Consider the following 26271-nt stretch of genomic DNA (forward strand, 5'->3'; position numbering starts at 1 on the left):
AATGACTTTCATGACATTCTTTCTTGGGGATCCACTAGAGGATGTGTTACTGCAAAACAAGGCAAAAAAAAAAATTACAGTTATGTAGGACAGACGAGGCTGGGCACCCAAGGAATTAGCAGGAAGCAGGTTTATTGGCTGCAGCCTATCCAGAGTGGCTCATGCCTTTCCTCCTCTGGACAATGAGTGTAGAAATACCTAGATGGAGGGGGTGGGGGTTGGAGATTTACATTTTTGCAGGAGTATATATAAAGGTATTTTTTTTTTTAGTTCTCAAGAGTGTTTTTTGTCTTTTTTTTTTTTTTAGAAGAGCCAGAGGTTTTACAACAAAAGCAGGAATAATATCAGCAAGTTCATGGTTAAACTTACCTCTTGCAAGACAGCATCAGGAAATAGGAAGTTCTAACCACACTGAGCTCTTTTGCAGAAATCTTTGCTGATATTCTGTTAATAAAAATAGTTAATGGTGGGGGTCTCCGACGTGCTTGAACAGGACCATAGGACAGCAATGTGGGTGGGGGAGATGTAGGCCTGGAAAACAGCCAGACCAGATTAGAATAAAGAGACAGAGGACTTACAAAATGATGTCTCTGGGGCGGGGGGCACTAATGTATTTAGATACATAGAAAGTATTATTGATGGGCATGTAACAGAGATTTAGGACTTGTGAAATAAATTGGTGATGGGTTAGTGGAAAACCATGCATAGGAAAGAAAGAAGAAAGCAAAAAGCTAAACTCTCAGAAAAAGAAAGACTTGGTATTTTTTTAAAAAATAAGTTAGATCTTGCCCAAGTGTAGCTAAGTGACAGTCAAAATTCAAAGCCAAGGCTATGTGTTCCCACAATTGGTCCCCTTGTAAACCACTCTCCCTCTCTGGGATGCAATGTCCTCTTCTATAGAGTATATGGGCTATACAAAAAGCACAAACCAAGGTAAAAAGATAATTCTGATTATATCAAACTGAAAAACCTTAGTACAAGAGACCACAGAAAATAATGATTGAGACACAAATTATGGACTAAGTCTACAGTTAGCAATCTATGGCCTCAGCCAAGTCTGGCCCACCACCTGCTTTTATAAATAAAGTTTTATTGGAACACATCCGTGCCCATTTGCTTACATATTGTCTGGCTATTTTTGTGCTACAGTCAGAGTTAAGTAGTTGCAAGAGTATGGGCCTACAAAGCTAAAGATATTTGTCCTTCAGCTTTAGAGAAAGGACTATACCAAGTGTTTAGAGAAAGGCCATACCAAGTGTTGGGTAGGAGACTTTTTGAACATAAGTGAGCAGCAACAAATTGAAGCAAAAATATATAAAGAAGGACAACAAATCAATAAGAAAAATCAAAGAACGAGAATTCAGGGTTGGAGTGGGAAGAAAGGCATCAGATTGTGGACCTGGAAACTCTGGCAGGAAGCAGGTTTATTGGCTGCAGCCCAATGAAGGAGAGGAAGAGTTTCTAGACAGGTGTTCTCCTCCTGAGTCCTGGACCAATGGGCCCAGGTGAGAGGGTGAGGCTGCCTCTGAACATCCCATACCTGCTGTGGGGAATGTAGGAGGAGATTGTGAGTCCTGCCATTGGGCAGTAAAGTGTCTGCTACCCATGCCAAGGAAAACAATGTGCCATCCCCTGTTCAGTGCCTGTATAAGCTGCTAGTGTGGTCTAGTTCCTAATAGCCTTGGGGGAAAGTTTAATTGTTGCAACTACTGTGTATAAAAAGATGTGTCTCATGAGCAGTTCCCTCGGTGGCTCATCACTTTGTGACATGCTTTAATTGGCTCCCTTGTTGGCTGGCTGATTTTTAAGGGGAACAGCAGCAGGCTGACTCTTCCTGAGACTGGAGCGGGACCAGCTGCTCTTGCTGTCCCAGTCAGTTTAATTCTTGGACTCATCATTGAACAGTGATTGAGTTTAGAAACTGGGTAGGAAGAAACCAAATTAAGCCTGGGTTTGTGAATTCATATTTGATTTCAAATTCTGGCCAGTTCTTCCACTTATTAACCATAAACTTCTTTGAGCCTTACTGTTCACATTCATAGAATAATTGTTATATCCCAGTTTCCAGCTACACTTACCTTAGGTTGTTGTTGTTGTTTTTTTTTGTTTTGTTTTGTGGTTGTTTTTTTTTTTTTTGGTACTGGGGATTGAACCCAGGGGCACTTGACCACTGAGCTGTATTCCCACTCCTTTTTATTTTGAGTCAGGGTCTCATTAAGTTGCTGAGACTTCTCAAACTCACAATTCTCCTGCCCTAGGTTCCCAAGTTGCTGGGATTATAGGTGTGCACCACTTCACCTGGCTCGGTGAAATGTTTCTGAAATAACACCGAAAACTGGGGACATCAGGAAGTGGAGCAGGGGAAGGCACACAGGAACTTGCAGGTCCTGCAGGTGGTGGACAGTGAAGCTCTTCTCCATCCATCCTGATTCCCAGCATTCTCCTGTGATAATCCGTCACCTCTTCCATACTACCACCCAAGGCTGAAGGTTCTTCTCCTGCACCAAAGATGGTTCTATGAAGCTCTTCCTCCACAGTCTAGGGCTCTCTCTTGGCCATTCTTGTGCTCACTTTATGAAAGTATCCCTCTTCTGTCTTGGTGTGAACAGATCATGACATACCAGGCCCAAGGCTAAATAGACACAGCTCCTTTGACAAAGTGGCAAGACTGTCCCTCCCACTGAATTAGTGATGCACAAGGGCTATGTTCTCTGGAAAAGCAAAACCTTAAATCCAGAGTGGAACACAGCAGACACTGTATTTGCTGCATTGGGGGAGGGGGTGCCATGTGCTTTATGTACATTGACCTCATTTAATCCAAATGCCCAACCTGGGAACATGTTGTTCTCTCTTATTTTTGGTGGGGGTTGGGGGGGATATCAGGGATTGAACTAAGAGGCACTTGACCACTGACCCATATCCCTGCCCTGTTTTATATTTTGTTTAGAAACAGGGCCTCACTAAGTTGCTTAGTGCCTCACTTTTGCTGAGGCTGGCTTTGAATTCACAATCCTCTTGCCTCAGCCTCCCAAGCCACTGGGATTATAGGCATGCACCACCACGCTCGGCCCACATCGTTCTCTTCCAGCGGGTACAAAGATGGCAAAAAAGAGACGCACTTTGGAGGGAGACGCTCCAAAATACAGAGTATGAGTGGAAACCCAGCTAAAGAATTCAACTTGGCCTACAAGTATCTATTTCACAATAGGTTGGGGCTGAGAGTGGCCCAAAGGAAAGCACGTCCATTTTCAACCAAAGGTTGAGAGCACTGTTTGCTACTCCCAGTAAGAACCAAGGAGGAAGCAGCAGGTGCCCCTGGCCTCCACAGGAGGATGCAGTGTGGTAGCAGGCAGGTGCTGCAGCCCATAGGCTTGGGATTCATGTAAGTGGGGCTCAGCCTTGCTCACTGTTGTAGCCTCTTGTTTCCATCATCTGGAGTACAGAGCCCAGGACCCAGAGGCCACCATCATCATCAGATAATTCTGGGCCCCCTCTGTGGTGCAGCCCTTCTCCCCTCTGATTTGGGGACACAAGGGCTTGTTTCTCTGCCATTATGATGTCTCTGTGGGCTTCTCTGCCCGTTCTCTAGCTATGTTTTATTTCATTTCACCTTCATGTGAGGTCCTTCTGCAAGGGATTCTTTACTGTCTATCTTCTCTCCATCTCATTAAATCTTGTCCTAAATATCTTTCTCTTAGGGTCTTGTCCCTCTTAGATGCCCTGTTCCACTGGAGCTGGAACTCCCTTCTCCCACTTCCTGCAGACCCCTAGCTTACTGGGGATTTCACATGGGGTAAGCTGTGGGAGGCCGCAGTCCTGTGTGTGCATGATACACCCTGGTGGGGCTGGTTGGCAGGGTATTCTTCCTCCGTCTCCTCTTCCACAAGAAAACCAAATATATGGCTGGCATATCTACTTCAACTCTGTGGACTGAATAGCCTATCTTGTGGGGCAGGAAAGCTATATTGTCCAGCGCCTTAACTGATGTCAACTTCTGGGTCAACTCAAATGCTAAAGGTTACTCCTAGAATGAATACCCCAGCCTTCATATTCTGTATTGGATTCAGGTCTAACTTCTGCCATTTGTGTATATCAGAGAAGGAGAGAAATGCAATCCCTAGGCTGTATCCATGTACCTTGTGTCTACAATGGTATCACATGGGGGAAAAAAAGAGTAAGGAGAGGGAAGTGATATAAGCCCTTGATGTGCACCCTATGTCCCCTAATTTTGTAACAGTTGCTTTGTGAAGTTACAGTGCCATTTCCAGAGATGTGCTGATGTGGATTATTTTATTGGCTTGCCTGGTATGTGACTGATGGGGACAGAGTACGTTTTTGGAAAAATTGCCATTGGAAGGCTGCATGGCCAGGCAAGTTTGAAAAGGGGCTGGTCCCTGAGCCCTTATCATGGGCTAGAAAGAGGGCACACTCCTGCACAGAAGCATGGTATGCAGTCCTCAGTCAGCCTGCAGAGCTATTGAGTACATCATCTGGGGGTGAAATTAGCATATCCCCTGTCTTATGAGGCCAGAAATCCTTATAAGCCTGGAAGAGAGGCAGCTGAAGACTCCTGAGGGCAGAGTTGAATTCTCAGCCCCTAGACCTGAAGCCATTCCTCATGTGGAAGGCAGCACTGGGTCTGGGTCATCAATGTTGGTCACACTTGATCAACTCACAAATCCTCAAGGGAGTGCAGCGCATATCCCAGCACAAGCTCAAAGCCTGGCCTAAGCAGGTGTCCTGACCATGTTTCTTGTGTCCATTCATTCCATCAGGAAAGTCCTCTTTAGGCATCTGGTGTTCTACTTGTACCAGGGTCCTGGTAGTGTCCTCAGGTACAGAAAAACAAATCCCTTCTCTTCCCCTTCACAGTAAAATCGACAGGATACCAGGCCTGGAGATTGGATCGGTTACCTTGGTCTCTGGTTACAGCTCTGTCCATTCATTGACTGAACAAACCATCAGCAATGGACTTAACCTCTCTGAACCTGAGATTCCTCACCTTTGAAAGAAGAGAAATAATACTTTCTATTATGTAGGTTTATGGTTGAGGGTTGATAAGGTAAAACAGGCAAAATGCTCGGTAAATAGCTACACATTATAGGATTTCACCCAAACCACAGTTGGGCAGCAGTTGAGTCATCAAAAGACAGGTATCTAAGACCAGGGTGAAAATTTGCCACCTTCTGCACAGGCCTCTGAGGAGACCAGACAGAGGAATGGAAGGAAGGGGACCTGCCAGTCCTTGTAACCAAGAGAACCATAGACATTCAAGACCTTGACTAGTGACAGAAGCAGGAGTGACTTTAGCCAGTACCACCAATAAAACAAGGACTGTAGGGCACCAGGTGGAAGTTCAAGTTCCTTTTCTTCTGGCACTATTGGCTGCTTTAGGAGAAAAAGGTAAATATTGGCTCCTCCTGGGTTTCAGTGGGAGCATCCCCTTCCTCCTGCTGTGCTTGAACTTGAACCCCTTCCCCACCCAACTAGTTAAGAAAGCAGAAACAGAAACTACAATGTTTTCTAAGAGGTTTTAAATCAAGAGTTGGTGCTAGAAGTCTAAAAGAGTGAAAAGGAGATGCTAAGGACACACAGAGGTTAATGAATTGAAAGCAGCAGCTCCCTGTCCAGGGCTGGGTGCACAAAAGGGCAGTGTTACCAACCTCAGAGGTTAGGGGAGGGGCCTGGGTCTTTGGAGGATATGCTCTATGCCCTCTGGGGAGGACCGCTATACATCTGATGCTAGGACCTCTGAGAAGCAGGTGCCCAGATATCTGGAAGGGGGCTTAGTTTGTGGGTGCTCCAGGAAGGAGGACAGCAGTTGAATTGTGCTCTGATCACCAAGGCACACAGCTGAGTCCTGCAAAGCTTGTGCTGGAAGATCCCAAAGTAGCTGCTGGAGGATGAGGCTGAAGCTGATCAATTGTCCTGGAGCCACGGCAACAGGAGCCCAAAGTAGGCTCCTTTCATCCTCCACTTTTCAGTCACTGCCAGGGCTGTCACTGGCAAATCCTAACCAAAAGCTCCCCTGGCAAAGAAGTCTGGGAAACTGATTGGCCAACTCACAGCATCAGGGTCTCCTAGCAGAGCCTGGAAGGTAGATGTGGTACTGATTGGCAATGTGTGTGAGGGGGGAGATGCACTTCTAAGGGCAAGACTCCTTTTGCATTCTTTCAATGCGGATCTACCATCTCATACTCCCTCTGTATTCAGTAGGCACTGCATAAAGATTTTTTGAATGGTTGATCAGAGCTACTTCCTTGTGCAGTAAGGTTTAGCAGTGTGTCATCCCTCCATGAGAAAGGACCTGAGGCTTGAAACTCCAGTGAGGAAGTTAGCTTAGGTCAAAAACGGGAGCACAGAGCTGTGAAGTCTGTCATGGCACCAAGGCCTCTTGAAGGGGCTTAGGCCAGGGGATGATTCACAGGGCCCTTTGCCACCGGAGGGTAGACTATATGTCCCCAGCCTCTTTCCATCCCTAGAATTCCAGGAAGGCTTCCACTGCAGACCCCAGGCTAAGAGCTCCTCCCCACCAGGGCGACAGGATGTGGCTCTGTTCCCCACTGCTCACATGCTGCAGGCATAGGGCTCAGGCCAGTAGAGATATAAATAACCTGAGGCCCTAGCAGAGCTATTTTTGTCTTCAGATCCAGTGCCTCAGGCCTCTACTGAGGACAGGAGTAGTGACTGGGGAGACAGGCTAGGGATACCTGGTGGCCTGGAGGAGCAGAGAAAAAGAGAAGGCTGAGGATAGTTAGGGTAGGGGGCCCTGTGTGCGCTGCTTGTATTCTGGCATTGAGAAAGGGCAACAGCACGCGTGCACATCTGCCCGTGTGTACCCTCTAAACAGTGTGAAACATGACCTATGTGGCCCTATTTCCCAGTATAAGTCTTAACTGGCACAATCTCTACTTCTAGACTAGGAGGCTGTTTCTCGAAGTAGAGGTGGTGGATTGGTGTGTATTTAGAAAAAGTTCTCTGAATGATTCGCCAGCCTCCCAGTTTACAACTGCTGCTGGGAGAGGGGAAGATAGCGACTGCAATCTTCTTTCTATAATGCACTGCTGCAGAGGAACCCAGTCAGAGCAAAAGTTTCCGGGAGCTTTTGATGGAAGCAGGAAGAGGTGAAAAGCTCTCCAATTTGTAAGATGCGCCACTTAAGACTGATCTCCCCAGGATTTCATCTTCTCTAATAAAGTGGGATCCCTGGGAAGTAGAAGCCTAGACAGGCAGGATGCAAAAACTGCCTCTGGAAGGGTTAAGGGAAGCTGCAGGGTTTGCACGCAGTCCCATCTGGGTCCTAGGGTGGGAGACAACATGGACCCTAAGTCCATGGTTCCTGGGGTGCTTACTACGCTGCAAATGCTCCTTGGGAATCTGACACAGGTGAAGTTGCAGGCTGAGGTTCAGATTACATTCTCATAGTACCGTAAACTGGCAGTATGCCTAAAAGTGAGTCAGGGAGGACTTCATCTGTCTGCTCCTCTGCTTCCCTGAGCCACCTCCTCCATATTTGTCCCTAAAGTCACAGCGATCTACCTGGCCTTTCTCCTACCCACCCACTCAAGTCAGGAGTCCTCATGGCCTGATTGGTGATTTGCTTCCCACTGAGGGGTCTAGGAGACACTGAGGTCTCATGCTGAGTGCTGGAATGTTTACATTTAGAACCAGAACCACCAGGAAAAGCAGCATTGGTATGTAAATGTGGAAGCAGAGAGGGGTGTCTCAAAAAGATTGTCTTGACAATTCCACACAAAACTTTAAAAAAAAATCATATTATACACATTAATGGGGTTGAATATAATATTTCTATAAATGCATTCAGTATGTGCTGATCAAATCCATCTTTTTCCACCCCTCCCCAATCTACAGCAATCACTTCTACTTTCAGGTCAATGTGGTCTGTGTCTGGCTTATTTCACATAATATAGTCCTTCAGTTCCATCCATTATACAGTTTGTATAACATATATATATCTACCACATTTTCTTTATCAATCTATTGATGGGCACCTAGGTTAATGACATATACCCCAAAGTGGGATAGCTTGGTTATATGGCAGATGTATTTTTAATTTTTGAGGATCTCTGTTTTCCATAATGACTGTACTAATTGACATTCCTACCAACAGTATATAAGATCTCCTTTTTCTCCGCTTCCTCAACAGCTTCATTTTTTGATAATGGCCATTCTAACTGGGTTTAGATAGCATGACATTATAGATTTTATTAGCATTTCCCTGATGGCTAATACTATTTTTTCATATATTTGTTGATAATTTGCCCCACTTTTAAGTTGAATTTCTTATTTTGTAGTCTGAGTTACATATATTTTGGTTAATACCCTCTGTCAGATGAATAGCTGGAAAATATGTCCTGCAGGTTATCTCTTCATTTTGTTGAGTATGCCATGCAGAATACTTTAACTGATATAATTCCATTTGTCAATTTTTGCTTTCGTTCCCTATACCTCTGGAGATCTATACAGAAAATCCTTGCCTGTATTGATGTATTAGGTGTTTCACCTATGTTTTCTTCTAGTATTTTTGGGTCTACTTATTTTTGTAGATGAGAGGGGGTCAAGATTCAGTCTTCTACATGCAGATATCCAGTTTTCTTTTTTATTGAAGGGTCTGTGTTTGTCAAGAATCAATTTCTATAGAAGTGTGGGTCTATTTCTGAGATCTCTATTCCATTGTTTATGTATGTTTTAACTGCATTTCTACACTGTTTTGGTTCGTGTGGCTCTGGAGCATGTTTTGAAATAAGGTATTGTGATATCTCCAGCTATGTACCTTTTCCTCAAGATTACTTTGGCTATTCAGTGTCTTGTGCTGCCATGTGAAATTTGGGAGTGTATTTTCTAGATCACTTGGGTAGCATGGGCAATTTAGCAATTCCTCCAGTCCATCAACAAAAGTGTTTCTTTTTTGTGTCTTCTTTAGTTCTTTCATAAGCATGTTGTAATTTGCATTGTAGATTTTTCACTTCCTTGGTTAAGCTTATTCCTAGGTATTTTTGGTATTATGAATGGGAGTGCTTTCACAATGTCTTTTTCAGCAAATTCATTATTAGCATATAGAAAAGCTACTGATTTTTGTATGTTGATTTATCAATTCTAAGTCTCTTGGTGGAGTCTTGATTTTTTTGCATATAGAATGGTACCAGCACCCAGGGATAATTTTACTTCTTCCCTTCTTATTTGTATGCTGTTTCTTTATCTTCCCTAATTGCTTTGGCTAAAACTTCTAATACTAAATGTTTTCAACTTTTTCTTGTTCAATAAATGTTATCTATGGGTTTGCCATAAATAGTCTTTACTGTGTTACTGTACAATTCTTATAATTTGGTCAGGGCTTTTTATCATGAAGCAATGCTGAATTTTATCAAATGCTTTTTCTGCAACTATTGAGATGATCATATGATGTATCACATCCACAGTGAAAATATATTTGATTCACAGATGTTGAAACATCCTTGAGGCCCTGGGATAAAACCAAGTTGATTGTTATGAATGCTCTTTTAGATGTGCTGTTGAATTTAATTTGCATTTATATTCGTTAGGAATACTGGTCCATTGTTATACCCTTGTCTAGTTTTGGTAATAGGGTAAGGCTCGCCTCATAGAACAAATTTGAAATAGCTTTCTTGGTTACTGTAGCTGAAAGTTGGTTTGGCAATTTTTTCCCCCCAAAAAACCAATTCATTGATAATTTGTATCATTTTTATTCCTGTTTCCTTTCTTTAAAGATTTGCTGATTTATTATTTCCTTCTACTACTTTTGGGGTTTGATTTTTTTTTTTAACTTAGGACTAAGTTTAATGAGTGCCTATTTTTGAAAGTTGTTTCCATTCTCATTTGAGAAATTTCAATTTCTTTGATGACCTACTGTTTGTTCAAAAGCATGTTGTTTAACCTATGTAGTTGTGTATTACTTTTTGTTCACTTCTATTTTATTTCTGTAGGGATCAGAAAAGACAGGGTATGATTTCAATTTTTCAAATTTAAAACTTGTTTTGTGGCCTAATACATTTTCAAATAATTTAATGAAGAATATATTATAAATAATGCTGATATGAAAATTCATATAAAATATCAATATACAAGGAATGAAAAGTCTGATTTCAAAAACAATGTAGTTAAATGACACATTATATGTAAATTTTAAAATACATAAAAATGTAAACATTCATATACTGTAAAAACTAAACCACAACAACATAAGGTAAATAGATGGGTATTTCTGAATGGTAAGATTTCAAGAAATGTAGGAACATAATTGTTAATATTCCTTTGACCTAATTTATAATTTTGTTTTTATTTTTTTAAACACATGACAGCAGAATGCATCACAATTCTTATAACATATATAGAACACAATTTTTCATATCTCTGTGTATAAAGTATGTTCACACCAATTCATGTCATCATACATGTATTGTGGATAATGATGTCCATCGTTGCTAACCCCCTGCCCCCTCCCACTCCTCTGCTCTATCTAGAGTTTGTCTATTCCTCCCATGCTCCCTCTCCGTATCCCACTATGAGCCAGTCATATCAGAGAAAACATTCATCATTTGTTTTTTGGGGGATTGGCTAATTTCACTTAGCATTATCTTCTCCAATTACATCCATTTACCTGCAAATGCCATGATTTTATTCTTTTGTTGCTGAGTAAGATTCCATTGTATATATATGCCACATTTTTTTAATCCATCCATCTACTGAAGGGCATTTAGGTTGGTTCCACAGTTTAGCTATTGTGAATTATGCTGCTATAAACATTGATATGGCTGTGTTTCTGTAGTATACCGTTTTTAAGTCCTTTGGATATAGACCGAGGAGTGGGATTGCTGGGTCAAATGGGGGTTCCAAGGATCTCCATACTGCTTTCCAAATTGGCTGCACCAACTTGCAGTCCCACCAGCAATGTGTGCCTTTTTCCCCACATCTTCACCAACACTTATTGTTGTAATGTCTTCATAATAGCTGCCATTCTGACTGGAGTGAGATGGTATCTTAGAGTAGTTTTGATTTGCATTTCTTTAATTGCTAGAGATGATGAACATTTTTTCATATTTGTTGATTGACTGAATATCCTCTTCTCAGAAGTGTCTGTTCATGTCCTATTTATTGATTGGGTTATTATTTTTTGTTTAGCTTTTTGAGTTCTTTATACTCCCTAGAGATTAATGCTCTGATGCGTGAGGGGTAAAGACTTGCTCCCAAGATGTAGGTTCTCTATTCACCTCACATATTGTTTCTTTTGCTGAGAAGAAACTTTTTAGTTTGAGTCCATTCCATTTATCGATTCTTGGTTTTAATTCTTGCGCTATAGGAGTCTTATTAAGGAAGTTGGGGTCTAATCCCACATGATGAAGGGCCTACTTTTTCTTCTCTCAGTCTCTGGTTTAATTCCTAGGACCTTGATCCACTTTGAGTTTTGTGCATGGTGAGAGATAGGGGTTTAATTTCATTTTGTTGCATATGGATTTCCAGTTTTCTCAACACCATTTGTTGAAGAGGCTCTCTTTTCTCCAATGCAAGTTTTGGGCAACTTTGTCTTATATAAGACAATTGTAATTTTTTGGGTTAGTCTCTATGTCCTCTATTCTGTACCACTGTTCTACCAGTCTGTTTTGGTTCCAATACCATGCTGTTACTGTTGCTCTGTAGTTTGGTTTAAGTTCTGGTATAGTGATGCCCCCTGCTTCACTCATTTTTCCAGATGAATTTTATGACTGCTTTTTCTATTTCTATGAGGAATGCCATTGGGATTTTGATCAGAATTGCATTAAATCTGTATAATATGCTTTTGGTAGTAAGGCAGAATTAATATTATCAAAATGACCACTCTAAGAACAAGGTAGATCTTTCCATCTTCTAAGGTCTTTGATTTCTTTCTTTAGCGTTCTGTAGTTTTCTGTATAGCTCTTTCACCTATTTCATTAAGTTGATTCCCAAGTATTTTTTAGGCTATTGTAAATGGGATTGTTTTCCTCATTTCCCTCTCAGGATTTGTCACTGATATACAGAAATGCCTTTGATTTATGGGTATTGATTTTATAACCTGCTACTTCGCTGAATTCATTTACTAGTTCTAGAAGTTTTCTGGTGGAGCTTTTTGGGTCTTGTAGGTATAGAATCATATCATTAACAAATAATTCTAATTTAAGTTCTTTTCCTGTACGTATCCCTTTAATTTCTTTTGTCTAATTGCTCTGCCCAGTGTTTCAAGGATTATGTTAAATAGAAGTTTTCTTTCTTTGGGGGAAAGAAGGCATCCCGTGTGTCTCATTCCAGTTTTTAGAGGGAATGCCTTCAACTTTTCTCCATTTAGAACGATTTTGGGCTGGGGCTTAATGTAGATAGCCTTTACGATATGTTCCTGTTATCCCTAGTTTTTCTAATGTTTTGAACATGAAGGGGTGCTGTATTTTGTCAAATGCTTTTACTGTGTCTATTGAGATGATCACATGATTCTTGAGTCTATTGATGTGATGAATTACGTTTACTGATTTCCTTATGTTGAACCAACCTTGCATCCCTGGAATGAATCCCATTTGATCATGGTGCACCATGTTTTTGTATTCAATTTGCCAGAAGTTTTGCATCTATTAGAGATACTAAAGTTTTCTTTCTTTGATGTGGTCTTTGCCTGGTTTTGGAATCAGGGTGATATTGGCCTCATAGAATAAGTTTGGAAGTACTGCCTCTTTTTCTATGTCTTGAAATAAATTTAAAGAGTATTTGTATTAGTTCTTCTTTAAAGGTCTTGTAGAACTCGGCTGTGTAACCATCACAGTCCATGTGAATGATATGATTTTTCCCAACCTTTTACCTCCAGTCTGTGTATGTCTTTACCTATCAGTTGAGGCAGCATATTGTTGGGTCTTTTTTTAAAATCCTATATGCTAGCCTATGTCTTTTGATTGGTGAGTTTAAGCCATTAACATTCGGGGTTACTATTGAGACATGGTTTGTATTCCAAGCTGTATTTGTTTGTTATTTAACTTGACTTTTCTTTGATTAGTTTTTCCTTTAGTATGCTACCTTCTCCTGCTGATTTTCTGTGTTTTTTGTTTCCTCTTCATGGAATATTTTTCCAAACATGTTTTGTAGTGTTGGTTTTCTAGCTATAAACTCTTAACTTTTGTTTATTATGGAAGGTTCTTATTTCATCTTCAAATCTAAAGCTTAATTTTGATGGATATGAGATTCTTGGTTGACACCCATTGTCTTTCAGAGTCCGTTAAAATCTGCCATTATGCTAATTGGTTTTCCATTGTATGTAATCTGATTCCTTTCTCTTGTGGCTTTTAAAATTCTTTCCTTATTCTGTATGTTGGGCATTTTCATCATAATGTGCCTTGGTGTGGATCTGTTGTGATTTTGTACATTTGGTGTCCTGTAGTTTGGAAAATTTTTTGATATTATTTCATTGAACAGATTGTTCATTCCTTTGGTTTGTACCTCTATGCCAACAACTCTTAAATTTGGTCTTTTTATGCTATCCCATATTTCTTGAATGTTCTGCTCATGGTTTCTTTATATACCACACAGTGATAATGATTTTCTTTTCAAGATTATACATTTTATCTTCATTGTCTGATGTCCTATCTTCCAAGTGGGCTACTCTGTTGGTGATGCTTTTAATTTGGTTTACCATTTCAAGGAGTTCTGTTTAGTTTTTTTTTTAGCACCTCTATCTCGCAGTGATCTTTCACTTCTTGTATTTGCTCTCTTATATCTTCCTTGAGTTCATAGAACATTTAAACATTCTAAACTCCTCCGTAATTTCTTCTGCTGTGGTGTCTTCATTTGTTTGGGGCACTTTCTTCCCTTGTCTTTTCATGTTTCTTGTGTGTGTCTACATTGTCCTTCCCCACACAGGAGAGGTCTTGGAACCCTACAAGGTAAAAAACAATGTTAACAGATTCCAATATCAACAATATACCACCTGTGAACAACTTGTTGTTATTAAGACATTTACAGTGGACAATAAACTATATGCGGAGGAGGTAGGATGTGAGGATAGAGAGTTACCGTATCTTAAGAAGTATGGAGAACTCTAGTGAAGAGGATTAGTAGCAAGAGAATTGACAGGAAGTAATGTAGGGTAGGGAAGTACATGGGATGACAGTAGAGTACATAAAACAGATATTAAAACAGTAAAATTTCGAGGGAAAAATGAAAGAATAAAAAGGGCATATACAACACCTCTTTCATTATTCCGATGACTCGGTCTTCAAAGTTCTTGGTTTCACATATGTTGGATGTGAGGGCCAGCGGATGGAAGAGTAGAAAAGGAAAAAAACCAACCAACACATAAACTTGAAGGAAGAAGCCAGGGTTGTGGCTAGCTTTAGAGATCCATATCTTTTCTGCTTCTCTTCTCATCCAGTAGGTGGCGTCGTCTAGTGTGTCTGTTCTCTGGATGGTGGAGGTAACCAGGGTGGGAAGACTGGTCCTGGTGCAGGGCGTGGCATCCGCCAGTTCCTGCAGAAAGACTGCACCTCACGGGTCTCTTTTTGGGGCTGCTCGTATGACATGAGCGCCTGGTACTATCTCCCTCTCCCCTGGCAGAGCCGGACAATTGCCTTTGTGCCATGGGGAGGCAGCAGCTGAGTGACTTGTGTGGGAGCTAAGTCTTGGCGATCACAGAGTCTTGTGTGGGCTAGAACTTCCAGGCTTTGGTTCCTACTCGAATGCTGAGTCCCACAGCCCCACGTGGGGTTGTAATGCTGGTGATTTCTGCGAAGAGCAGCTGGATAGGGGTCCTCCAACACTGAGATGGTGAGATCTGTGGGCACAGAGCACTTCCTTCCCGCCGCCATGTTTTTTCCTTGTGGCCTAACATATTCTAAAGACAATTCCATGCATTGAAAATAATTTGGATGTTGCATCTATTAGATGGAATTCTCTGTAAATATTTTTGACCTGTAGTATAATTATGTTGATTTCTTATCTGGAGGATCTATCCATTACTCAAAGTGGTGTTGGACGTCCCCCATTTTTATTGTAGTGAACCTCTCTCCCTTGTTTTATAATCACTGTCATCTTGTCTGCGAGTTGCGAGCTCCTCCTGCTCACTTTGGCTTCCATTTTATTGGAATGTTTTTTCCTTTCTGTGTCTTTACTGATGAAATGAGTTTCTTGCAGGTGACAGATCGCTGGGTCTTACTTGGTCATCCAAGCAATCTTTGAATTAAATTTAGTCAATTTACATTCCAGGTAATTATTGACAATTAAGGGTTTTTCTTATGTACCATTCATGGTGGTAGTTATGTTTCTTCTGGATGTAGGAATCCTTGAGCATACTTTCTAAGCCTGGTTTGGTAGTCATGAATTTCCTTAATATTTTCTGGATGATATTCTTGGTTGGCAGTTATTGTTTCAGGACGTGGTTCTTCTCTTGCAGATTTTATGAACTTTCTTAAGACAGTTGGATTAGAAATATGCCATCGTGAAGATCTTGTCATGTCTATGTGGGGTTCTAAAAGCCTCCTGTACATGGATGTCCATATTTTCTACACCGTTATTCTTTCTCCTGAGCTTTTTGTGTGTGTGGAATTTCTTACTCCTATCCTTTTCTTCCACACTGTATTTTGGGGGGCCAGTTGCTAATGTATTCTTGTAGAGCCATTTTACTTGTGCTCCTATGTTGAGATTTGTGCATCTGATAGACAACTGCCTGCAAAGTGGTAGTGATATCTTCCAATAGGTGTCAATTTTTTTTTGGCAACGGTGCTGTTATGTCCAGTTGGGCACCATAGCAGTCTCCTGATAGCTGCTTTGATTGTGATTAATGACGTGGGACACAGTATGCACTATGGTAGAGTAAGAGACCTACTGTCTTTGGGGACCACTAGCAGTTCAAGTGGCTGCTCCTATGAAGCAATGGGACATATTTGGGCACTGCTGTTGGTGATAGCAAGGGCTTCAGGTACAGGCTGTCCCAGCAGTGGTGAGGGCCTGAAGTCCTTGTCAGTGGTTTGGAGCCAGATGCTGCCTGGGGAGAGGTAGGAACACCTTTTGTGGCACTTACCCACCAGCTCGGATAAGGTTTGGGGGCAGTGCTGGGAACCACATAGGTGGTGGCACAGGAACTGTGGTGCTCCTCTGCTGCTTCAGTGGTACTTCCTACATGGAAGTGGGGCTGGAGCCAAGCAGAGTTGTACTTGATCTCTCCTAGCTGTGCACCTGAGGGCAGGGAAACAGCATTCCCTTTAGTCATGGGAAGTATGGCTGGCCACACCTTTGGTCATAGAGGCAAGCTTTTTTTTTTACCTCCTGCTTCTCAAGATCAGCACACTCTGGTCCCCTCTAAGCTGCAACATCCATTTCCTAAAGTGTAGGGCACCCAGGGGAGTGAGGTCATGGTCACTTTGCTGGGCCCAGGTTTGTGAGGAAGCTACCCCTTAAGCTAATCCAATGGAAATGTCTGTAGGGTCCCAGAGATGGGAATATGCAGGGGTTTCTGACCCCTGGAGCAGTCCAAACTCAGCTTAAGAGGGGGTCCTAGCTACAGCACCTGTGGGGGTTTACTGACATCCTTTACCAGAGCACTGTGCACATTTCAGCCTTTCACCTTTACTCATGCAGAGAGTCCCTCTTCCCTGGCTATGGAGTTGGGCTGTCATTTACAAGAGTCTTTTGTTTCCAAGAGCTGGGACAACAGCATAGGTGGTTCCAGTCTCTCTACTCCACAAATTCTCTCCCAGTGCTGGAACCCAGAGACATTCCCTTCTGAAAGCAGTTAAATACTTTTTTCTTGTGGACAATCAGGTTAGGTGCTAGATGCCTCCAAGCTGCCATCTTGGATCGTCTTCCATGCAAAGCTTTAAGTAGATATTTTGTACAAATAACAACTAAGGCTTAGAAAGGTCCAGTGAATTCCTCAGGGTGGGCATCTAATACCTAGCTCTTGCCACTGACTCTAAGGGTAAATACTGACGTGGAAGAACCCAGGAAAAGAGCCGACAGGGTTACACAGGTAATGGAAAGAGGACATGGTAAAGTAAACCCTGTATTCAAACTTGGAGATTCAAAATGACAAATTCTCTCTCAGGGCTAGAAGCCAAAAATCTGAAACTAGCATTGGTTCATCCTAGAGGTTCTGAGGAAGGATCCATGCCTCCCTCTTAAATTCTGGTTGTCTTTGTAGTAACCTGTGGCTTATAGTTATGTAACTCCTATGTCCTTTCCATCAATTTTTGGTACTGGGGACTGAACCCAAGGATACATAACCTCCTGCTTCCCCAGCCCTTTATTAAGTTGCTGAGGGTGGCCTTGTAAGGACATCAATCGTTGGATGAGAGCCATTCCAATGTAGGATATTTCAAAATCCTTACATCTGCAAAGACTCCAACTACGATAACATTCTGAGGTTTTAGATGAACATGTTGTTGGTGGGGGTATACTTTAATCTACTACACGAAGAGCAGAAAGCAAGGAGAAGGTAACAAATATGGCCCCTATCAAGATATCCAACTCTTGCACAGCAGTGCCCTCAAGGAAGAATTCTATGCTCCCTGGGTCCAAGCCCAAGAAAGATGAGAACCCTTAAGTGTCCCATGTTCCAAAAAAAAAAAAAACCCAGGAACTGATGAATCTATGGAAGAAATTCAGGCCCCTAGGGTAGTCTGTCAAAAGAATGACCGTGCTGGTTTACCTATTCGCAGTACCTACTGATCTATGGGGATCCTTGCACCAGTGAATGAGATATCAGTCTTCAGGGGACATTAGTGCGGGGTAAGAAAGCTCAGTCTGCATGGTAGTGGGAGGGAGCAACCCACTGGGAGCCAATGGACCAGGTCTCCTGAGACGACATCTCTTGCCTCTAGATTTTTTTCCTGTACCAAGTCCACTGGGGCCTCTATACATTCTACTTCTCCTATTCAGTGCTGTGCCCCAAGGTTACCAGCATCCTTCAATAACCAAAACACTCAGGCTCTTAAGTTACCTGACCCGTCAAAATCTGGATTTTGCCCTAAGTCACTCCATCCTGATGAATTCAAGGGCCACACAGTCTAACACAACTAGAATCATGCCCTCTTCAAACATTAAGGCTTAGTAGATGCTGATGACTTCTATCCTGCCCTACCACTAGCTTCCTTAAGAGAAATTCTCCAGAGCAGAGTGGGTAAGAACTCAGTCTGTCTGGGTTTGGGCTGTAGCTTTAAAATGTACCCACTGTCGAGGATTGCTGTAAGGAATGGCCTACGGTGGCACCTGTCCAATATTTAATATTATGCTTGGACACTTCAGCTCTCTGATGTTTTTCTGATAGCAGTCACTAACATTCTATACTACCGATGTTGGGGGGGCTAAACATATGTTCGTCTGAACACCTTCACCCAAATCATTCACCTTTTATACCTAAGTCCAGTTCATCCTTCAGCAATTTTACAGAGCAACTGTTAAATGGAGCACTCATTTTTGAGGACCTTAAATGGCCTATGAGGCAGTTGTATTTTGTTCATAGATGAGGAAGTCAAGACTTGGCAGCAGGGGGTGCACAATCCAATCTGCCTGATTGTGCACTGTGACTTCGTGGTGACTCCATGACCTCCCTCCTCCTACCCTGGGCCCACCTGTGAGTTTATGTGACTGGCATCCCCTGCAGAGCAGCGCTATGCTTTATTCTTCTGCCTCAATCCTTGGCATCACAGAGTTTTAGTTCAATGACAATTACTGACCCTCTCCTCCTCACATATTCAAAATGCAGATGAAGGAAAAACATTAGATTCCATAATAACCAAAGCAGTCAGTTTGTTTTTAAATTTTTTTTTGTTCTGCCATAAAACTAGGCAGGGTTGCTGGTGGGTGAGGAAAACACCACCACCAAGGCCTGTAGGGGTGTTGGGGTAGAGGGAGGGGGGCTCCAGCATGAAACTAAGCCCCAAGGGGAAAGGAGGCCTGGCTCCCATGAGGCCACCCTGTGTGTACAGTATATATTTGCTTGGCTTTGTGTCCTCTACTCAAGTTAATTTGTCAAGTCTATGGGAAGAAGAACCAAAAATGAATCTGCCAACACCCCTGCCTTCTCAGTCATCTTCCAGATGCCGACAGACTCACTGGGGACAGAGGAGCTATGGGGCCACACATAATGGCAGTGACCTCAAGCTCGGGGCTCTTGCATACTTGTCAGGCTACCTGCATCAGAATCACCCGAGAGCTTATCAGAAATGCCAGTTTCTAACCTTGCCATAGGAAATTCTCACTTAGTAGATGATACCCTCTCCAGATGGTTCTGAAGCACAGCCAGATATGAGAACCGTTGATTTGGTCCAATTGTAGAAGGACATGACTTCCCCAAGGTCACTCAGCCACCTGCAGTGGTCAAATTTGAAACCACTCCAAGGCTGTGTTCTGTCTATGGCTCTCTGGTGAAGGAGGTGGTCTGCATTTAATATACATGGTTTTCTATGACTCATACCTCAGTCCCTGCTCATTTATGCAAACCACTGAGAAATGACATTATATTTTTATTCCACAGTCTGAGCTCTTTTAAGTAACTGTTCCTGCTCAAGTCTCCCCCCTTTCCTCCACTCATACTGTTGGCCAAGGGGAGCAGCAGTCCCCTGGAGCAAGAGTGTGCCAAGTCTAGCTAGTGCCAGAGCAGGGAGAAGAATTTAGACTTAAGAGAGGCAAGGCCTTCTTTCACGGCAATCTGGAACAGGTGGTCAATTGTCCTAACGTACCTCAGATCCCAGGATGGTTGTTTTTTAAAGTTAAAAATGGTTGCTCACAAAACCCTGTAGCTTAAGGATCTGTCAATTCAGTTCAGCTCAACAACCATTTATAATATGCTCCTCCCTCCTCTGGGACCATTGGTTAGTGCAGCCTCAGAAGGATGCCAAGCTGTATGAGCAAGATACAGTAGCCATACCTACCTTGGAGGCATCCTCAGGCTTCCCCCACCCCAGGTTGCAAAAACTTATAAACTGCTCAACATTCTGCATGAACTTTCCGTGCCCAATAAATTAAGAAAATGCATAACCTTGTGGACTGGCAGGATTTGCTGGCTACTCATGATACTCTATCTTCAGGACTGGGCCTTTCCAGAGGGTGGTTAGAAAGTCTTTGGAACAACCTCTCCATGACAGGAAGGAAAGAACACCGACCTCCAACCCTCAAGTACTGCTTCAACTTAACTATGATGGAGACCACTGCACAGGAAACATGGATTCAATGAGATAGTGCTCCAGAATATAGGGAATAAACCACAGTTCTGTATTTTTATAGTCTTATATTAAAACCTTTCCCTGAAATGAAATTGTACAAAAAAACCTGTAGACAAACCCAAATATAGTCATCTAATCCTTGGTAAAGGTGCCCAAAACAAATATTGGGAAAAAGAATGAAACTAGACCATTCTCTCTCACTCTGTGCAAAAAATCAACTCAAAATGGATGAAACACCTCAGATTTAGAGGAAAACATAGGGCTGAAACCCCAGCTTTTAGGCACAGGCAACCACTTTTTCAATAGGACCCCTAACACTCAGGAAATAATGCCAAGAGCTACTGGGACAGCATCAGATTGCACAGCAAAGGAAAAAAAATCAGGAGAATGGGTGAAAATCTTTGCTGGCTACTCTTCTGATAAATATACAAAGAGCTCAAAAAACTTTTACCAAAGATCAAATAACCCATCTCAAAAAAGAAATACATGAAAAATATTCATTAGCAATTAGAGAACTGCTAATCAAAACTACACCAAGATTTCATCTCACACTAGTCAGAATGGCAGTCATCAAGAAGACAAATAATAAATTCTGGAGAGGATGTGGAGAAAAAGAACACTTTTACACCATTGCTGGGACTGCAAAGTAGTACAACCACTATGGAAATCAATATGGAGGATCCTCAAAAGACTAGATATTATCCAGAAGAATATCATCATCTTACTATAGTGAAACATGCATGCCCATGCTTATAGCAGCAACTTCACAATAGCCACATCAACACATAAATCAATGGAGTTTAACTCAAAGAAAAATGAAATTATGGCATCTGCAGGAAAATGGATGGAATTAGAGACCATGTTAAGCGAAATAAGTCCAACTCACATTTAAGGATGTGTTTCCTCTCATACAGAAGCTAGAGAGAAAAAAGGAAAAGGTGGGGGTGGATCTCATGCAAATCAAAGGGAGATCAGTAGAGGAAAGGGATCAAGGGGAGCAATGCTGGACAGTGAGATTGGCCAACTTATATTTTTATACTGTGCACCTGTGTGAGTATGTAACAACACATGCCATCATTATGGACGATTATAATGCACCAATAAAAAAAGCGGGGGACTGGGGAGAACTATCCCTGCACTGACCAGGTGGTAGCAGAGCTAAAACGGGCACTATACATACCCACTGTCCTTCCCTAGGAAGATATCAGTTTATACAGGAGAAAAATTCAGGAGCAGTTGTCCTCATTGCAAAAAAAAAAAAAAAAAAAAAAAATTATTAGCTCTCTGAGCTTATGTAAGATTTAAAAAAAAATTAGATGATGAAATCAGTATGAGGTCAGTCTGAAATGAGTAACAGTGGAAATCTTTTTGAATTTTATTTACACACTACCCTTCAGCACCTTTTGTGTTGTATATGGAATAAATCTACCTGCAATCTCCTCTCCCCATTAGATCACAAACATCAGAAGCAGCCTTGGGGGAAGGGCAGGGTCTGTCACTTATTTTGCCCTGGTATAGGCTTCATAAATGAGAATGGCCCTAATTCAACACATGATCATTTATTGAGCCCTTTATAGGCTAGGCATGATGTTAAACATGAAAAATGTAATAGCGCCTGCCTTCCGGGCGTGACAGGAAAGGACACGCCCAAAGCGGCTTCAAGATAGATAGCTGTCCCCTGTTTGGCACCAGCAGGAAGGGTGTTCAACCTTGTAGTGGTGGGGGAGCTTTTGATAAAGGTGGCATCTAAGCTGAATCCCAAAGGTACCCAGGATCTGAAATTGTTGAGCATCATTGGAGAGTATAGAACTGAGAAGTGACAGGAGAATTGACCAGGGACAATACACATCTGAAATTGCAGGGTCTCAAAGAGCCTGGAACAAGACACAATGTACCAATGACACCCAAGCTGCGCATACTGACACAATTTGAGGTTAGAGGGAATTCTGGGTGAAATAGTCTGAAATGTCATATGCATGGTCTTTCCCTCAGACACATTAGCATTTTAAGGCCTACAATAAAGCAACGGATTTAACAACGTAAATATAGCTCAAACTTATTTCACCTTGAAACTCTTCCTCCTTTTGTAGCATCCATTAAAGCCTCAAGGAACACTTTGGTAAAGCTGGATATCCTGAAGCACACAGAAGGCATCTTGGGGTTGTGCCCACCATCCCTAAGGCACACTCCTGCTCTAGGGAACTGTAAGCATCTCCAGATAGACAGAGGGCTAGTGGCATAGACCTCATTGTTGTGAGTCACACAGCCCCCCCCCTGCCCACTCAGATCTAAAATACTTGTCAAAATGCATGGTCATGGCAGGCTATGATTTACTTCTCCAAAAAAGCAACTGAAGTGAGCCCTCAATCGCAGAGCTGTTAGGCCACAAGAGCTCTGTAAGAACTCCTGTGCCTTGTCCCCTGGGGGTTGTTGATCTTACTGATTCTCAAGAGAGGGTACAGATATTGCTGCAGGGTATGAAGCTTTGGTTCACTTGCCCACTGGTTGACACAGGGCCATTCAGATGGGCTGCCTCAGGCACATAAGATAATAACCACTTTGGAAGCCAAGAGGATTCAGATGAGTCTATATAGACCCAGAGACAGATGTCCCCCCTGCAAGGGGATCAGCCAGGTTGTGAAAATGTTGTCTAGTTGGGTGCCCCATGGTGGACTAACCCAAAGAGCAAGTACAGGGTAGCCACACATTCCCCCCACACACAAGGAACATCCACCACAAATTTATATCAAACCTTCGTAAACCTACCTGAGTATTCCTGCTGTACAGCTTCTCAGGATACGTTTTGTATTGCAGGCTCTACTTAGTCATAGCACATCTCTTCTCAAGGGCTGCCCCTGATTTTGGGTATAAGGAGTGTTAATAAAGGACCAAGGGTGTTCTGAGCAAACCCTTTCTTTTATAATGTGGACTATCATGCCTGTGAGTTCATCTTTCCAGGCCAAAAACATCCTCCTACTGACAGTATTTATCTGTTATTCATTTATTCCACAAAGAGTTTTTTTTCCCCCAAATCCAACATCAGTTATATTTGTTTATTAAATACTACAATCTGAAATTTGTAATACTGACAAAACACTTGATAAACCTGTAAACTGAAAACTACAAATAACTGGGAAGAAATACCTTGTTTGTAGGTTAAAAGAGTCAAGATGTCAGCTCACATCAGAACAGATCTGAGGACCCAGAAATACACCTGCTCATACATAATTTTTTTTTAAAAAAATGCAAAGGTAATAGAGCAGAGAAAGAATAGCCTTTTCAACAAATGGCACTGTTACAATTGGATCTCTATGCCCAGGGGAGAAAAACAAAAGTGAACTTGGAAGCATAAATTAAAATTGATTATAGACTTAAGTGTAAAACCGAAAAACTCTTGGGGAAAAAAAGGAAATAAATCATGACCTTAGATGGGAAAGAGTTCATAGACATAATACAAACAGATTAGATTTCACCACAATTAAAAAAGGTCTGCTCTTGCCAGGTGCAGGGGTGCATACTTGTAATCCAACCACTCAGGAAGATGTGGCTCGGTGCCTGACTGGATTGCACAAGGCCTTAGATTCAATCCTGAGCACTAGGGGGTGAGGGAGAACAGAATGAGCACCCTCTCATTTCACATGACAAGAACAGTGACCCCAAATCTGTGTCTGGTGTCCATTCAGTGTTCCACCCTCAGCACAAATAGTTATTGAGGGTGCCCTAGACACCAGACACTCTGAAAAGCTGGGAATCGTGAACATAAGAGATAATCCTTGTTCTCTTAAAGCAGATAATAAGCAACTTCTAAGTGTGAAAAAGTTCTGTTCTAAACCCTACGAGCTTTCTGAGGGGGGTGAGAGATGGATTAAACAACTGGTATCTTGTTCAGGAACTGTTGCTTATAAGGAATAAAACCTGATTAAAGTAGCTCACGTTAAAAAGGGAGGAGAGAGTTCTGACAGAATTAAGGAGCAGGAACCAAAGTAATTATCTCCAAAAGTTCTCTCTCCTCTTGGAGACATTCATATTCAAATCCTCTTTTCTTACCTCCTCCCTTACTCACTGCTCCCCTCCTGCCCTAAAAAGGGATGTGAGTAGGAAGGAAATTAATGCATCTCTACCACAAATGGTTACAAGACAGAGTAAGGAGGGTACAAGCAGAGAGTGCTGTTCCAGTTGGGAGGCAGAAAGATAACTTAAAGCTCAGGGAAGGCTTTCTGGAGGAGAAGGTGCTATTTGAGCTGGGCCCTGGTGTGGGGAGAATTTGACACCCCTGGAGAACAGAGATTAGCATATGCAGAGCCATGGAAGAATGGGTGGAAGGGGCAAGTGTCTGTACTTGCCACCACCCCCTCTGTCATTACCTGGGTCTCTTTGGAGCAGACAGGATTCTCGGAGTTCTAGGATTTGGATCTGTAGTCTAGATAATAGGGGAACAAGAGAAGACCAAGCAGAAAGGGGTTGACTGGTAAGGGAGGAAATGGGAGAAATGCTGCCCCACAGAGGTTAGAAAGCCACATACTGGGACCCAGGTAAGTAGCTTGAAGATTTAACCAGGTGGCAAGAGGTAATACCTTAATACCCACCTCTGACTTCAGTGTAAAGTCATCCAGTGTCGGACGCTTAAACCAAGTAGTCAGACTACAGGCACAAGACTTCAGTCTGCCAATTATTTAAAATTTGCCAACTGATCACTAGCAGTAAGCAATGAATGTTTATTGGGTTCCTCTGTGCTGGGCACTATAAAATGATCATCTTGTTAGTCATACCTGAAAACCTACAGAGCAGTACCATCAGGGGTCAGAAAGCTCACGGAGGTGGTGCGTCTCATACTGTCTGCATCTAGGGACCTTAACAGGGTGGGCAAAGATTCACGTGAGCATCTGCAGTGGGTCAGTGCTTTTACCTTGGTCACCTCGTGTCCACTTCATTCCCAAGTCTGAAAAGTACAGGTTTTCATGTTTTCTAGGGAGGAAGCCAAGATACATATCTGAGGTTATAGGACTAGGTGTTAAACCTGGGACTTAAACCAAAGTTTATGTCCCCGGCACACCAGGGTCATAGGGCAAGTCCTCAAGGCAGAATGGGTTGGTCTGGGGCTGTGTACAGGGCACAAGGTGTTCCAGATTGGGATGATGGAAAAGCTGTCCTCTCCCGTATGTGGGGCCTCGTTGCTACTTTTCCATCTGCAATCCCTCTGGTCCTCAACTGAGCAATTCACATTAAAATAAACACAACCTATTGGGTTGTGGCTCGGTGGCAGAGCACTTGCCTGCCGTGTGTGAGGCACTGGGTTTAACTCTCAGCACCATGTATCAATAAATAAAATAAAGGTTCACTGACAACTAAAAAAATATTAAAAAGACAACCTATTGCTTCCCTCACCTCCGGATATGGCATGGGTCAAAACATATACTAGAGTCTAAATGCCACATGCACTGAAAGTTAGAAATCATAGGCCTTCCCGATAACCAGATGATGGCCAGGGGAAAACCCTGTAATTTTCAGCTTATACATACTCAGAGCCAGAATCTCAAACCTACTGTCTATTCTCTTCATGCAGCATGGATCTATGGTTTCTTACAGGCAATTTACCTGTTACGTGATGTTTTCCAATTTCAGAGGGTAATAATAATGTATGTCTCAATAATCTTACACAAGTGAAGTAGCATTGAACTTCCCTTATGCACTGCACACAATGCCCAAGTATTGGGTACTATTGTTAGATCAAGTGTATATTCAAGGATCTTTGTTCTACTGTAAACTCCCCAAGGAAAGGAGGGCTTCTAGAGGAGATGAACTTTTACTTGTCAAACAAGCATGGGTAGGATTCAGATCTACAGCTGTCAGTGGCAGCCCTAGCTGCAGTCATACCTAGAGACTCACTTGAACTTTCTGGCTCTAGAGTGTGGTTTAGATAGGCAATGCTCAAATTTTTGTGCATCAGAATCTCTAGGGAACTGCTGCTTTTAGATTCAAGAGCTTCCCCTTTGAAAATTCTAATGGAAGTCATAAGAGGAAAATGATTTTTTTAAAAGCTTACCAGATAATTCTGAATTGCAGGTAAAAACAGGCTAAATGC

The 26271-nt window shown here is 42.3% G+C and overlaps 1 protein-coding gene across 3 annotated transcripts in view; it reads left to right on the forward strand.

Annotated features, from left to right (window-relative positions):
- Kcnh1 (potassium voltage-gated channel subfamily H member 1) overlaps window positions 1–26271 on the forward strand; it is a 353502-nt gene that overhangs the window by 326059 nt on the left and 1172 nt on the right. The window lies entirely within an intron of this gene.

This window comes from Marmota marmota, unplaced genomic scaffold (genome assembly GCF_001458135.2).
Source record: "Marmota marmota marmota unplaced genomic scaffold, marMar, whole genome shotgun sequence".
In the NCBI taxonomy this organism is placed as follows: domain Eukaryota; kingdom Metazoa; phylum Chordata; class Mammalia; order Rodentia; family Sciuridae; genus Marmota; species Marmota marmota.